The sequence below is a fragment of the Halichoerus grypus genome, chromosome 8 (assembly GCF_964656455.1).
Source record: "Halichoerus grypus chromosome 8, mHalGry1.hap1.1, whole genome shotgun sequence".
In the NCBI taxonomy this organism is placed as follows: domain Eukaryota; kingdom Metazoa; phylum Chordata; class Mammalia; order Carnivora; family Phocidae; genus Halichoerus; species Halichoerus grypus.
Window position 1 is genome coordinate 87123986 of NC_135719.1, and position 14570 is coordinate 87138555.

Here is a 14570-nt window from a genome sequence, read left to right on the forward strand (position 1 = left end):
GGCTTGAGCAACAGATTCATTACTCACAGTTCTAGAGGCAGGGAAATCCAAGATCAAGGTGCCAGCATTGTCAGCTGCTGGTGAGGGCCAGTTTCCTACTTTATAGATGGCCATTTTCTCCTTGTACCCCCATTTGGGGGGATCAGACAGAGGAGAGAGGAGAGAGGGAGAGGAAGAAAGTTGGCTCTCTGGGGTTTCTTCTTAGGAAGACACTAATCTCATTCATCAGGGCTCCTCTCTCACAATGTAATTACCTCCTAAAGGCCCCACCTCCAAATACCATCACCTTGGAGATGAGGCTTCAACATATGAATTTGGGAGCTAGGGGACACAATATTCAGTCCATAGCAATGATCCATAACAGAAAAATCAATAAATAGGACTTCATCAAAATCAAAAATGCTGTTAAGCAAAAACCCCTATTAAGAGGATGAAAAGAGGGGTGCCTGGGTGGCTCAGATGGTTAAACGTCTGCCTTCGGCTTAGGTCATGATCTCAGGGTCCTGGGATGGAGCCCCACATCGGGCTCCTGGCTCGGCAGGGAGCCTGCTTCTCCCTCTCCCTCTGCCTGCTGCTTCCCCTGCTTGTACACACTCTCTCTCTGTCAAAAATAAAATAGGGCGCCTGGGTGGCTCAGTCGTTAAGCGTCTGCCTTCGGCTCAGGTCATGATCCCGGGGTCCTGGGATCGAGTCCCACATCGGGCTCCCTGCTCGGCGGGAAGCCTGCTTCTCCCTCTCCCACTCCCCCTGCTTGTGTTCCTGCTCTTGCTGTCTCTCACTCTGTCAAATAAGTAAATAAAATCTTTGAAAAAAAAAAAAAAAAAACAAAAATAAAATAAAATCTTAAAAAAAAAAAAAAAGAGGATGAAAAGACAAATTACAGGGGTACCTGGGTGGCGCAGTCGGTTAAGCGTTGGACTCTTGTTTTCAGCTCAGGTTATGATCTCACGGTTGTGCGATTAAGCCCTGCATTGGGCTAGGGGTCAGTGCAGAGTCTGCTTGTGACTCTCTTCCCCTCTCCCTCTGCCCCCTCCCTCACACTCTCTCTCAAATAAATAAATAAATCTTAAAAAAAAAAAAAGACAAGACAAATTACAGACTGGGAGAAAATTTGGCAAACCACCTATCTGACAAAGGACTAAAATCTAGGATATCTATTAAAAAAAAAAAAAAACCTTTGAAAATCTTTGAAATTAACTGAAATTAACTTTTCAAATTTTTGATCTAAAAATTTAAGAACTAGTGTATATTAAAGAGTGAAAAATTGAATGTATTTGTCACATTTTGCAACATCAAGTCTAAGGTATAAAAGAATTTTATCTCAGATCTGGAAACCTCAGACCTTTACTGTAAGTTTTTATGAACCTCTGTCCTCTAAATGGAAGTTTCCTCTACAAGGTAACAAAGCTCACTGTTAGCTATTACATTCTCCTTTTTTTCTGAGAAGATATTATATTTATTTATTCATGTTTAAAATTAATGATTGTGGGCTAATGGATTGTTATTTAACTGAAGTGTTGAAATCTTTTGTTATTATTTATTCTGATGCTCAAATTTTCCTATACTCAGCCACTGAGCCCCTTTCAGCTGATACCTGTGTCTTTTGATGTATCCCTATCATAGAGTATCTTACTTTTTGGCAAAAAATACATTCCAGGCTCACTTTGTCCTCCATCCTCAGCCCGAGAGTCAGTCATTTCTCCAGGAAGTTCTGGTTCTTTGCAGTGGAAGATAGTTACCAGAAACCAAAATCAGGACCTTGCCAAGGCCAGTTGCTATTTCTGGGTCATACCTTCTAGCCCCTCTTAGTAGACAAAGCTAGGAAATATATGTATACATACATAAACATATACACATTCATACTTCTAGAACTATTTTATATCCATTTGCATAAATAGATTATAAAACAATGAGTTCGTGTTGATACCCCCAATTGTAATCCAATACCTCAGGGCTTTCTAACTTCCTCCTCTTCTGAGTTTGTTAATATGTTCTTAAACATGAGAAATTGGTTCCCATCATCCTCAACATATTTATGTATTTGTTCAATAAGTTTACTTATTTTTTCAGTGTAACCAGTATCTCAACAACACTAGCTCGCCCTCTACTGCCACAGTGCCCCCGATGCCACTCCGTGTCCTTGACCATGAAGCCTGCTGGCCTATATCTCTGTGTAGCTCTCCACCCTTCTTCAGGGCTTGCATTCTTAGCTGGAAAGCCCAGTGGCTCATACCCTAAGTCTATTCCCCTTTCTCATAGTTCCACATCCTTACCTTCTGGATCACTGGCCTGTGCTTCAGGGGGCTCAACTCTCTCTTACAGTGCCATACCCCAGCTACTGTGTAACTCCTCCATGGATTTAATTATTTTCCCTTCATTCCAAATATTTAACACTTCCTTCTGGTATCATTTACCTTCTGTGTGAAGACTCTCCTTTAGTACTTCTTTGAGAGCAAGTCTGTCAGCTACATTTGAATTCTCTTAGTCTTCCTCCATCTGAGACTATCTTTATTTTCCTTTAATTCTGGAAGGATATTTTCACTAGATACAGAAATCTGACTGGACAGATGAGGCCATGTCAGTTAGGGCGCCACATTTGCCTGGCTGCTATCAGTGAAGCCCAGCAAGATGTTGAACATACACACTTACCCAGCCCTTAGACTACACCTCACTAGGGGATTGGCTCCTAAAAGAAGATTAAATAGGATCCAGAGTCTCAGAATATCCCAAATGGGCAGGATACAACAGAAAATCACTCATCATACTAGGAAAATCATGTGACTGAGAAAAAAAATCAACAGATTCCAATACGGAGAAGAATCAGATGTTGGAATTATCGGGAAAAGAATTTTAAAGAAACTATTATAAAAATGTTTCAACAAACCATTATAAATTTTGTTGGAACAAATGAAAAGGTAGAACATCTCAGCAAAGAAATACAAGTTAGAAAAAAGTAACCAAATGGAGATTATCAAACTGAAAAAATACATTATCAAAAATAAAAACATGCTTTATGAGCTCAATAGTAGAGATGACAGAGGATAGAATCAATGGACTTAGCACAGAGAAATAGAATTTATGTAATCTGAACAACAAAGAGAAGATAGACTACAAAGGAAGGAAGGAAGGAAGGAAGGGAGGAAGGAAGGAAAATTAGTTTCAGAGACTAATGGGACAATGCAAAATAGCCACTATTTGTATCACCAGAGTTCAAAAAAAAAACCGAGAGAGAGATGGTGAGACTGAAAAAGCATGCAAAGAAATAATAGCTGAAAATTTCTAAAATTTGGCAAAAGACATAAACCTACATATTCAAGAGGCTGAGTGAAACACAGCTTAGATAAAACCAAAGAAATTCATACCAAGACATAATATAATTAAACTTCTGAAAAGTAAAGGCAAAGAAAATATCTTGAAAGCATCTAGAGAGAAATAACACTTTAGGGGAAAAACAATTCAGATGACAGTGGATTTTTCATTAGAAACCAGAGGGGCCAGAAGGAAATGGTACAACATTTTTAAAGTACTGAAAGTTTTCTCTCAATACATGAGCTCGATTGTGGAAACTCTTTCACAATGTACACATCTATCAAATCCTTATGTTGTTTGCTTTAAATATATTACAATTTTCTTTGTTGATTATACCTCAGTAAAGCTAATAAAAGGGCAAGTTAACAAAAAGAGAATTGTATATCTGGTCAAAATGTCATTCAGGAATGAAAGGAGAATAGGGATATTCTCAGACCAAAAAAAAAAAAAAGAATAGAATTTGTTTCCAAGAAATCTAGCCTTAAAAAACAGCCAAAGGAAGTGTTCTAAAAAGAAAGGACATTATAACAGAAGAAAACTGGAAACTTCAGAACAGAAAGAACACCAGAATGGGTAAAAATAAGGGTCAATGTAATAAACTATATCACTTCTCATGAGTTTCTTAAATCATATTTGATGGTTGAAGCAAAAATTATAACACCATCTGATGTGGTGTTCAATGACTATAGAGGAAATATTTGAGACAATTATATTTTAAAAGTGGGGAGAATAAAGGGATATAAATGGAAGTAAGTCTACACTTAAAGTGCTGAAGTGTTAATACCAGTATTATAAGAATCATTTCTGTATTATAAATATATGAGACAAAAGGAGGTATAATTATTGAAGTATTTTCACAAATTTTATCAAAGTATGTTAAACACAGTAGCCATATACAGTAGCCATTCGTCAATTTTGGTTGCACAAAATACTTTGAACCCTCACCTGTGTTTTGATATATTTGAATTCTGCTTTCCCAAATAGAATTTAAAATCTGCATTTTCTAACTTCCCTTGTGCCTCGGATTGCAGCCAGGGGACCAGTTTCTACCAATCATTTGCACCCACATAAGTCTTCAATTTGGAAGTGATTAAGATTTACCCCAAAGATACAAATGTAGTGATCCGAAGGGGTAAGTGCTCCCCAATGTTTATAGCAGCAATGTCCACAATAGCCAAACTATGGAAAGAGCCACAATGTCCATCAACAGATGAATGGATAAAGAAGATGTGATGTGTATATATACACACACACACAATGGAATATTAGGCAGCCATCAAAAAAACGAAATCTTGCCATTTGCAACGACATGGATGGAACTAGAGGGTATTATGCTAAGCGAAAGAAATCAATCAGAGAAAGACATGTATCATATGATCTCACTGATATGAGGAATTCTTAATCTCAGGAAACAAACTGAGGGTTGCTGGAGTGCTGGGGTTGGGAGGGATGGGGTGGCTGGGTGATAGACATTGGGGAGGGTAAGTGCTATGGTGAGCGCTGTGAATTGTGTAAGACTGTTGAATCACAGACCTGTACCTCCGAAACAAATAATACATTATATGTTTAAAAAAAAAAAAGAAGAAGAAGATAGTAGGAAGGGAAAAATGAAGGGGGGTGGAAATCGGAGGGGGAGACGAACCATGAGAGACTATGGATTCTGAGAAACAAACTGAGGGTTGGAGAGGGGAGCCTGCTTCTCCTTCTCCCTGCTGCTCCCCCTACTTGTGCTCTCTCTCTCTGTCAAATAAATAGATAAAAATCTTTAAAAAAAAAAAAAGAACAGTATAATGGGCATGAAGAATGCCAGATCTTTAGGGTGAGTCAACTACTAAATGTGCTGAGCATAGAAAGAAAGGAAATGACAAGCTTAAAGTTTTAAATTCCCAGTTCAAGAGAGTCAAAAAGCCAGGGCGATAAAATGATTACCCTAAAATTAGCTCTCATCTCTGCAGGGCTGATGAAACTGAAAATTAAATGCACAGTCTAATCCTGTGGTTTCTGAATTACGTCAGTTGAATTCAAATGGTACAATGTGTTTTATTTAAAGTTAAGAACTTTGGAATCTCAATTGTAATTGGGATAAATGGGAAAACCATGAAAACTCAGAGCACTCTGGGTACTCTAGGTCATTAAACATCCCTTGCTAGAAGAAATAGCTTTTCCTCCAGCATTTGATGAGCTGCTTCTGCCTTCCTTGGAAATTATGTAAGCACCTTGCCTGGGGCAGTTACCTTGCAAGGTGGTATAAATTTCCTCACAACCTATTCCTGATATCCTCCAATGCCTTAGACTCATAACTCGTGTCAGAGTCCAGCATGCTCCCAGAAGCCACTGCAAAATTAAACCCAGGTATAATAAGCTTATACACCAAAAAGAACGCAGTATTTTGCCAAGTTACATCGGCAAAAACCTGCAGGAATATATGTGGGAATGGATTCTGAGGTTCTGGACCAGAACAAATGGAATATAATTACATACTGTGGCAAAGTTTTAGATATAGGTTTAGAAAAAAGGAAAATTTGTATTAAAAATAAGACAAATAGACACAACCATCTTTGCGAAGGATGCAGTATCTATTCTCTGCAGGCTGAAAACAATGGTGGGAGATGCTGCCATTAATATGTGCTTCATTAGCAGCACCTAACCCATGTAGTGATAATCAGAGTCATTTGACAGACACCACTTTGCCTTGCTGATGGATTAGGAGATCCTTGGGTTTAAAAAAGTTGCATACCCACTAAGGTCCCGTTTTATCTGTATAAGCAAAACAAAACAAATAAACAAACAACAGCAACAACTCCACCTGGAAAACAGATTCTAGGATTGAGCCTCCATGCCATGGCTCCCAAGTCAATTCACAGCACAGGATTTCTTGAATGAAGAGGAGTCTGGGAATTCTTGAGGATGAACCCTATGATGACATTGTCTTAGACTGGGTTCCCTCAGAAGCAGACTCTGAAGTGAAGGTTTCTATGCAAGTGGAGTATTTAAAAAGTGCTTCCAAGGAGAGCCAGCAGGGGAGTGGGGACGCTGGACTGGGAAAAGGAAAAGCCAAACCAGGTGCAGTTTCAGGCAACGTCCTAGCCTCAGCCGGACTCTAGGGATCTCTGGAGCACAAATTGGACTTCAGAGTTCGTCCCAGCTCGAGGCAAGGAGGCAAGGGAGCTGGGCTTTCCTATTTTTGTACCCACAGCCGTTGGCTAATGGTTACCTGAGGGGTCCAGGAGTTTACTTTCAGGTACTTTGATTCTCTGCACCTGAGTCTCAGAGTGACTCCATTAGTGCACAGGCAGTTTCTAAAAGAAGAATTGCAGATCCAAGACATTCACAAAAAATGGTAAGAAATCTGAGTAGATTTGTGTGGAGCACGCACAATGCCCATTACAGACATTACAGAGATCACTATAAATATTACTGTTCACCTTCCTCCAAAGGACCTGAAACACATAACTATGCCCTGAGGATTTTGTGGTCAGGTGATCTGACCTAATGCTAATCCCTGGGGCCCAGAATAGGATAATGTTCCTCTGGACAAAGAAGATCTTTATGGGGGAAGGAGGGGTCAAATGATAAATAGAGTTTGGGCTTGCATTCATAGCGTCATGGGATCAGGTCTGTGAACATATCTTGTGGGTATTCTCTCAATTCTTTAACTTACTGTTAGAATAGATACCCTCAGCAACTGGCAGAAAGTCTGAATTAGCTACTTAACCTATGGAGTGAGGGGTATTAAGGCAGAAACAGCCAAGTGAGAGCCACGGGAGATCTTACTCCCCATAAAAAGAATAAAACAAAAGCAATGTTGCATTTTTTTTTTTTTTTTTTTTTGAAGAACATCAGAAGTTAGTACCTCCATCAAAGACTGGAAAAATTCAGGAACATTGATTTCTATCATATCCTTATACAACCCTCCTCTAGTCTTTATAGATAATTCTTGGAGAATTACAGTAGTTTATTGTAAGACAAATCCAGTAACAACCGTTATTCTATATTTGCTGTTCTATAACTACTGTTTCTTGTAGTTGCCTCTGGACCATTCCAATTAAGATGCCCATGGGTATCATCTAAAACAACAATCAGGCATACATAGCAGCACTCCTTATTTCAAATGGAAGTGATAGATACTTCAATGGGTATAACAGGCCCTACGGGCACAAGTAAGTTTCACATCCATGTGGTGCTTACTCCTGCTACACAGCATTTTGTCTCTCAATCCACAACTATGGCCTCAAGAGGAATTCCCTTTTGTCAGTTCACTGAGGACGGTAAAAACTGAGTCCAGTATACTTTGGGTTTGTATTTAAGTATTGGTATCAGGCAGGAGTGTACTCTGTAGCTACTCAAGGGTAATCTGAAGAACAACAGAGAAGGGAGATACTCAAAATGGACAAAATTTCAAATGGTGAATCTCAGGATCCAGGAGTGATGGCCTGAGATATGGGTATACATTGATTCATGGCTACATGTTTAGATTTTAAGGGACTTACAAGGAACAAGATTGGAAAATAGATGGCAAGGAAGGTTGAAGGATAGGACAGAATATGGAGGGAAATATGAGCACAGAATATGGGGGAAGAAGAACTATCACCTAGGTCTCATACTTGGAGCTGGATTAAGTAATTGAAGAGAAGCTGGGTAATCCCTTCATGAAAAGAGTAAAAGCTTTTAAAGTACAATGGATATTTACAGAATATTAGGCTGGAAAATATTGTTGCTGTGCTGTTTGTAAGTTTTATATGGTAGACAAATTGATGAATTTGTCAACTGAAAGATGGGCTGAGATAGATATTTCTCATTTATATCTGCCTATCAAATCAATTGTAAACACCTACTTTGCATTTTGATATATTGCCACACTCTAAGTTCTATCTTCTCAAGTTTGATTCCTTTTTTTTTTTTTTTCTTTTTAAATCCTACATGTCCAAGAGAGTGCAGTAGCTAGGGTGGGACATATGACCATGGTTCATCAATCAGAAACATTCACAGAAGACAATGATTTAGAAGTGAACTATGTGTGAAAAGTCTCTGTATGGTGACTTTTTTTTTCCTACTGCAGGTAGTGCTATCATTCTTGAGACATTGGTGACAGATTTCTTGTCAGGCCAGTTCTCTGGATGTGTTCCTGTTCATTGTTTCTAGAAGCTTGTGTGATTTCTTTATTTCTCCCTCCTTTCCTTCATCTCTTTTCTGTAAGTAGCTGAAATGAATTGTCCTGTTTGCAATTAAGAACTTTAATTACACCTTATAAAATACGTTTGAAGCTAGTCTTCAAGAATATGTGGTATTAGAGGGGAGAAATAAAGGACTTTTCAAATATCTCCTTTGATCCTTTTTGTAGCATTCTCTAAATTTATTTCTCAAATTGCTAATCTTTTAGAAGAGAACAATGATGAGAGATATCCACAACTTTCTCATTGTGAGCCTTTATGAAGAAAAAATAAGATGGAAATATTCTCTTTCTTGGCCACTGCTTCTATTTCCAGATAATTTTTAGACCGCAATTTGAAGGCATGACTAGGGCAATCATTACCTCTTTTAGCCTTATTATAGTACGAGGTGGGACGAATAGAGGAAGTATGACAGAAAATACAAAGAAATTGCATTTTTAAAATAATGACTTAGGAAAACTTTTGGAAATCAACTTAGGGTGGTCATTGAATCAAGTCATTTGACCATGGAAGAAAGAAAATAAAAGGAAAGAGAAGGACTCCAGAGAATAGGAGTTGATTGACCTGCTGTGGCAGATTAAAGATGGACACAAATTCTTTGACAATTCTCTTGTTGCTTTTACCAATACAGTATAGTGGAAGTGATGCTATGTCAGATTGAATTGAGAAATGAGATATGAGAGAGAGAGAGAGAGAAATTCTGGGCTTATCTTTAACTACTCCAGCCCCCAACAATTAGAGTCTCAAAGTCATTCAAGGTGAGGCCTTAGACATCATGGAGGAGAAGAAAGCCATCTACTCTGTGCTTGTCCAAAATCCTGACCTGCAGAATCATGAAATAAAATAATAATGAGCAAGTTTTTTTTTTCTTTAATCACCAAGTTTGGGAGTAGTTCATTATATAGCAACAGGTAACCAGAACACTGTAGTATCTTCATTTTTTTCTTTAGTAACTTACATATGCTGACTACTATGCAGTATATCCATCTCTGTGCTTAAAGTACATTGGAATAAATTTCTCTCAAACTGGGTTGTAGTTCCCATTTTATGAAGAGCAAAAAGTTTCAAAAGCCACAGAAGTTGACTGTTTGTAATTAATAATGGAAAGAGGTAAATAAGGAGAGATTTGGAGTATAGAGGTGGGAAAGTGAGAAGACCAAGTCAAGAGGTTACTTTAGTGATTTGCAGAGATTTTTTCTCCAGAGGAACAAACAAGGAGGGGTACCAGTGACAATGAAGAGGTATGGCAAGGGTGGTTTTTGGTCCAGGGGACACAAAGGAACACCGAAAAAGGTAATTATAGTAAAGGTAGAAAAGAATAATGTCCATAACCAGGAGAGGTAAAGCAAACAGTCAAACAGCAATGGAATGAAGAGTTACCTGCAAAGACTAACCCTAAAAATAAGTGCTGTGATCTTTCTTGATCTGATCAAAATCTTTTTTTGAGGGAAAATACAAATGCAGGCCAACCACCCCAGATGTGTTTGGGAATTTAAATTGTTTTCAAAGTTTAGAAAGCAATGTCATACATTTACTCTTTATTTGTTAACAACCCCATCCAGGCCAGGGCAACACTCTGTAATCAAATACATTAATATTTTTATATTTTGTAACAAAATGTACAAAAACAAATAAAGATATAAATAGCTTCATGTCAGTCCCAGTCAAGTTTTGCCACCTAATGAGTGCAGTTTAGGTTTGATGCCGGCTCCAAATGAGTCATGAAAAGTTTTTAGTTTTCAGAGCTTTTGAATTTTTAAACGTGGACAAAAGATTGTTCACCTGTAATAGACTGGTTGTGGCTAAATATATATGATGACTATAAGAAAATATAATTTCACGTGGAAAAAAACTAGTGTACTTAAGATCTAAGTCAACAAAAAATATGTTTGAACACTTTGAAGATAAACTGAAGATTACCACTAGTGACGATAATTATTACCCTGAAACAAAATCTAAAATTATCTCTAACAAAAAAGATTAAAATTATATATAACAATTATTTCCAACCTCCAGCCAACTTTGCAGTGCTACTAATATGACAAAAAATTTAAGGCAATAATATAGCTTAGATCACCCCCTAGGAGTTTACTATAATAGAATTTGGATTCTAATACTTTTGGACTAAATAAAATAAAAGATAGGAAAGAGACTTAAGATATAGTAAGCTTCCTTCACCTAGCATAATAATAAAAAAAAGAATTTTCACCTAAAAAAAAAAGATATAGTAAACTTCCAACTTCTGTAATACATTTTTATTTATTTTTTAAATGCAGGGCTTGGACTCACAACCTTGAGATGAAGACCTGAACTGAGATCAAGAGTCAGATGCTTAATGGACTGAGCAACCCACGTGCCCCCCAACTTCTGTAATATAGTAATAAAATCTCATATTTGTTTATCCCGTTAGACTTCTAAAGTGTTTCAGTATGGTAATATGGAATAATAATTCTCATTCAATTCAAAATTTGTATTGCCCCACAGAAGTATTAAGTTTTTAGCCCCATGATAGAACTGTGGGTAATATAAAATAAATATATGTCCTGGTCCCTTGTTCTTAACACATTGAAATAATTAGATAATGTTATGGGGGCATAATGTAGATAAATGAACAAAGTCAAGAGCCCACACATTGGGCCGTTGGAAAGAAAGGGTGTCATTTTCCCTTTTCAGAGAAAGTAAACGTGTACAAAGCTATTATCCAAATCCGTTTCCTTTTCCTCCAGCCAGGCCTCTGTCCACTCCCCTATCCTGCCTCTGGGGAAGTCTTTGAAAGGCGACTTGGGAGGTGAGTCAAAAGACTGATTTGAAAGATTGTTGTCTCAGGCAAAGAAAAACAAGGAGAAAAAAAGATTCTGTGGATGAGGGTTCCAATTAGAATAATTTTTCTGGAATGATAGGGAGGAGGCACAACTCTCACGATTATGTTTTAATAGTGTAAAAAAGAAATTTTTTAAAGTCATGCTCCACTTGCAGCGTTTAAGTTTGCAAAATAAGCTCTGATATGACAAGCTCATATTTCTTTTATTCTGTCTATAAATGAAACACCATCTAAAAACTGCCAGAGCAAGGTCAGTGCTTTCTCCTCTGAATTCCTTCAGCAGAAAACTCTTGTGACAAATTTTTAGATGGTAAGTCTTCATTTGTAACTTCTAAAGTTGATTTTGTGGAGAGCTGTTAATGATAAATTACTACACTCCAAGGTCAGCTTTGTTTCCACTTTAAAACACTTACCAAAGACTATAACAAAATCTTTGAGGACACATAATTCTGCACCTGTATTAGAAGTTGCTCTCTGGAAGAAAGCTAAATAATAAAAAAGAGGCACATTTGTTTATAAATGATCAAATCAGTTAAAAGATGATCTCATTTCTACTTGCTCTTGAAACACAAATATTTGAAAAATAAAAATTTAAAAGACATTTTACTACTTTAAATGTTTTACCAACAACTCACATTTGGCCAGTTTCTTTTACTCATTATTTATAGAAGAAGTAGAGGATTATTTTTGTGTTCTTTTTTATATATATTATCTTTTGAATTTTTCTGTTTACACTTCATTCATTCTTCACTCAGTCTCATTAAGTGACTTCATTCCTTCACTTGCAAACATGATTATTGTGGAATGTGTGTTTGTTTAGATGGTCTTTATTTGGATTTGTCTAATGTTTCAGACACAACCGTTCACCTCATTCCAAGTTCCTAGAGATGAAGCACCAATGTCTTTTCTGATGATTCATATGTGATTAAAAATGCAAACAGCTGTTTACAAATATGTTTTAATATTAGTCAGGTGATTTCCTTCTCGTTATTTTTCTTTATTTATATTTTTTCTTGCAATATTTGCTCATGTGTTATCCAGAAGCATCATAGAAGTACTTCAAGATTGTTTACAAATTCTGTTAAGGTTTTTATTTGAGCTGAATTTAGCATATAAATTAATTTGGGGGAATTGATATATTGATATTGAATCTTACCAAAAAGCCCAGTAGAAAATAAATGCCAATTCATTTAAATCTCTTTTTTTGGGTAATATTTTTCTAGTTTGCTTTTGTTTTCTTTCTTTCTTTCTTTCTTTTTTTTTTTAAGATTTTACTTACTTGAGTGAGAGGGAGTGAGAGAGCATGAGATGGGGGGAGGGTCTGAAGGAGAAGCAGACTCCCCACTGAGCAGGGAGCCTAATGCAGGGCTTGATCCCAGGCATGACCTGAGCTGAAGGCAGCCGCTTAATAGACTGAGCCACCCAGGCACCCCTGCTTTTGTTTTTCATAAGAATTCTATGCTTTTTAGTTTTTGTTAATGGCTAACATTTCCTTGGGGGCACTGATACGATAATCCTGTTGCCTCCAAGTACATTTTTGTCTTTTCCAATATTTATACCCTTCATTTTCTCTTTCTGGCTCACTTCCTCCACCCTTCTTTTCCTCTTCCACTTCCTCTCCCTCCCTTCCCTCTCTCCTTCCTCTCTTCCTTCCTTCTTTTTTGTTTTGTTTCATAGCATTAGCTTGAATTCCAGGAAAAAATAGATAAATAGAGATGGTGATGCAGGCCATGTCATTCCTGAATTTAACTTTAATATAAATGCTCCATTAAATATAAGACCCGCAGTTGGTTGGAAATAAAAATTCTTGATCATGTTGTTAATTTATCTTTCCAGTTCAGTAAAATTTTTTTCAACATTGCTCTGGATAGTGAAACTTTTTCTTTTTTGATTTACTAATACAAAGATAGTAGTTTTTCCTCCCATTAATCTACCTTTTCCTTCATCAATCACTTTGAAAGATATTTTCAAATTTGTTGAACATTTCATTCTACTTAAGACTTTTGAATTGACAGCGATCAATGAATTTATTAATTGTTTTTTCCTTATTTCTTTAGATGGTTGTGCTTTCTTTCTACCTTTTTAAGCATTATGGGTAACTTTAATTCATACTGATTAATAATAGAAACACTTAAGCATTGTTTCAAGCTTGACTTCGTACCTATGAATTTTCATACATAATATATTTTGATTTTATTCTAAATCAGTGTTTCTCAAAATTTTAAAGCAGTATCTCTTTAACAAATATAAAAATCTTATGCTTACAAATTTTATTTGAATTCCAGTATGAATGAAAAATAAGCTCTCCCTCTACTGTGAATTTCTATTTTAAACACTTTGTCAGCAGGGCGGTACTGAGTGGTGCCTGTATCACCTGATACCGGGACTCCACCAGTGTGCAGCTCATCACTCTCTATTTTAAATACTTTGTAATTTAACTACTAGAGAAATTTTTTTGTTTCCAAGTTGCCTATGGTTAAGCTTTAAAATATTAATGTTTATAGTTATTGCAGTGTGGTGAGAATATGTGAACTATATTGAGTGTTTTATGGCTTACTATAAGATTAAGGAATGTGAATGTTCCACGGATTCTTAAAAGTGGGTGTTTTCAAGTATAGGACACAAAAATGACATATTTACAATTTTTCAAATCAAATTTGCTAATTATATTTTTCACATCTGTACCTTATTCATGTTTTGCCTTAATTTGTCAAAGATTGATAGAGTGGTGTGGTCTCCTACTTCTGATAAGGAAAATCTGTGTCCTAAGATGGCCGACCAAGCCAGCGAGAGAGTCCCAGTCCTTGCCCCTGGGCTCTTCCGGATTCTTCTCCCAGCTCTGCTTCCCATGAGCACCAATCCAGGTTCTTCTCCCTGCCTCGCTTCGCGCACACGCCAAAAGTGCCAAGTATGCGGAAGCAGAAGTGTATAAATTGCCCCTTTTGTTTGTGCTCGGGGCTCAGACCTTTAGAGATCACTCTCCTCTGAGCCCGCCAGCGTTAAATAAACCTCCGATCCTCCAAGATCTCCGAGTGCCACTTGGTTTCTTCCGTTGGGCGATCCAGTCCAGGTTCTGTAACATTTGGTTCCCTGACCAGGAAACCGAACCATGCTGGCCCATTGTTGCCACCGGTTTGGGGGTAATGGTGGGGTGGTGATGGAATGAGGGATCATAACAGAGAAAGCGCACCCTGCCTAATTTTCAGCAGTCTCTCACCCCGGTCGCCTCGGACCGGCCCCGCTCCACTGTTCCCGCCGGACTCGAGGAG

The 14570-nt window shown here is 37.4% G+C and overlaps 1 non-coding gene across 1 annotated transcript; it reads right to left on the reverse strand.

The window, feature by feature from the left end:
* Nucleotides 1-13615: 13615 nt before the first annotated feature.
* On the reverse strand, nucleotides 13616-13718 carry LOC118536407 (small nucleolar RNA SNORD67). Its single transcript, XR_004917673.1, has one exon. It is a non-coding gene; the product is annotated as a small nucleolar RNA SNORD67 (small nucleolar RNA).
* Between the last annotated feature and the right edge of the window lie 852 nt (nucleotides 13719-14570).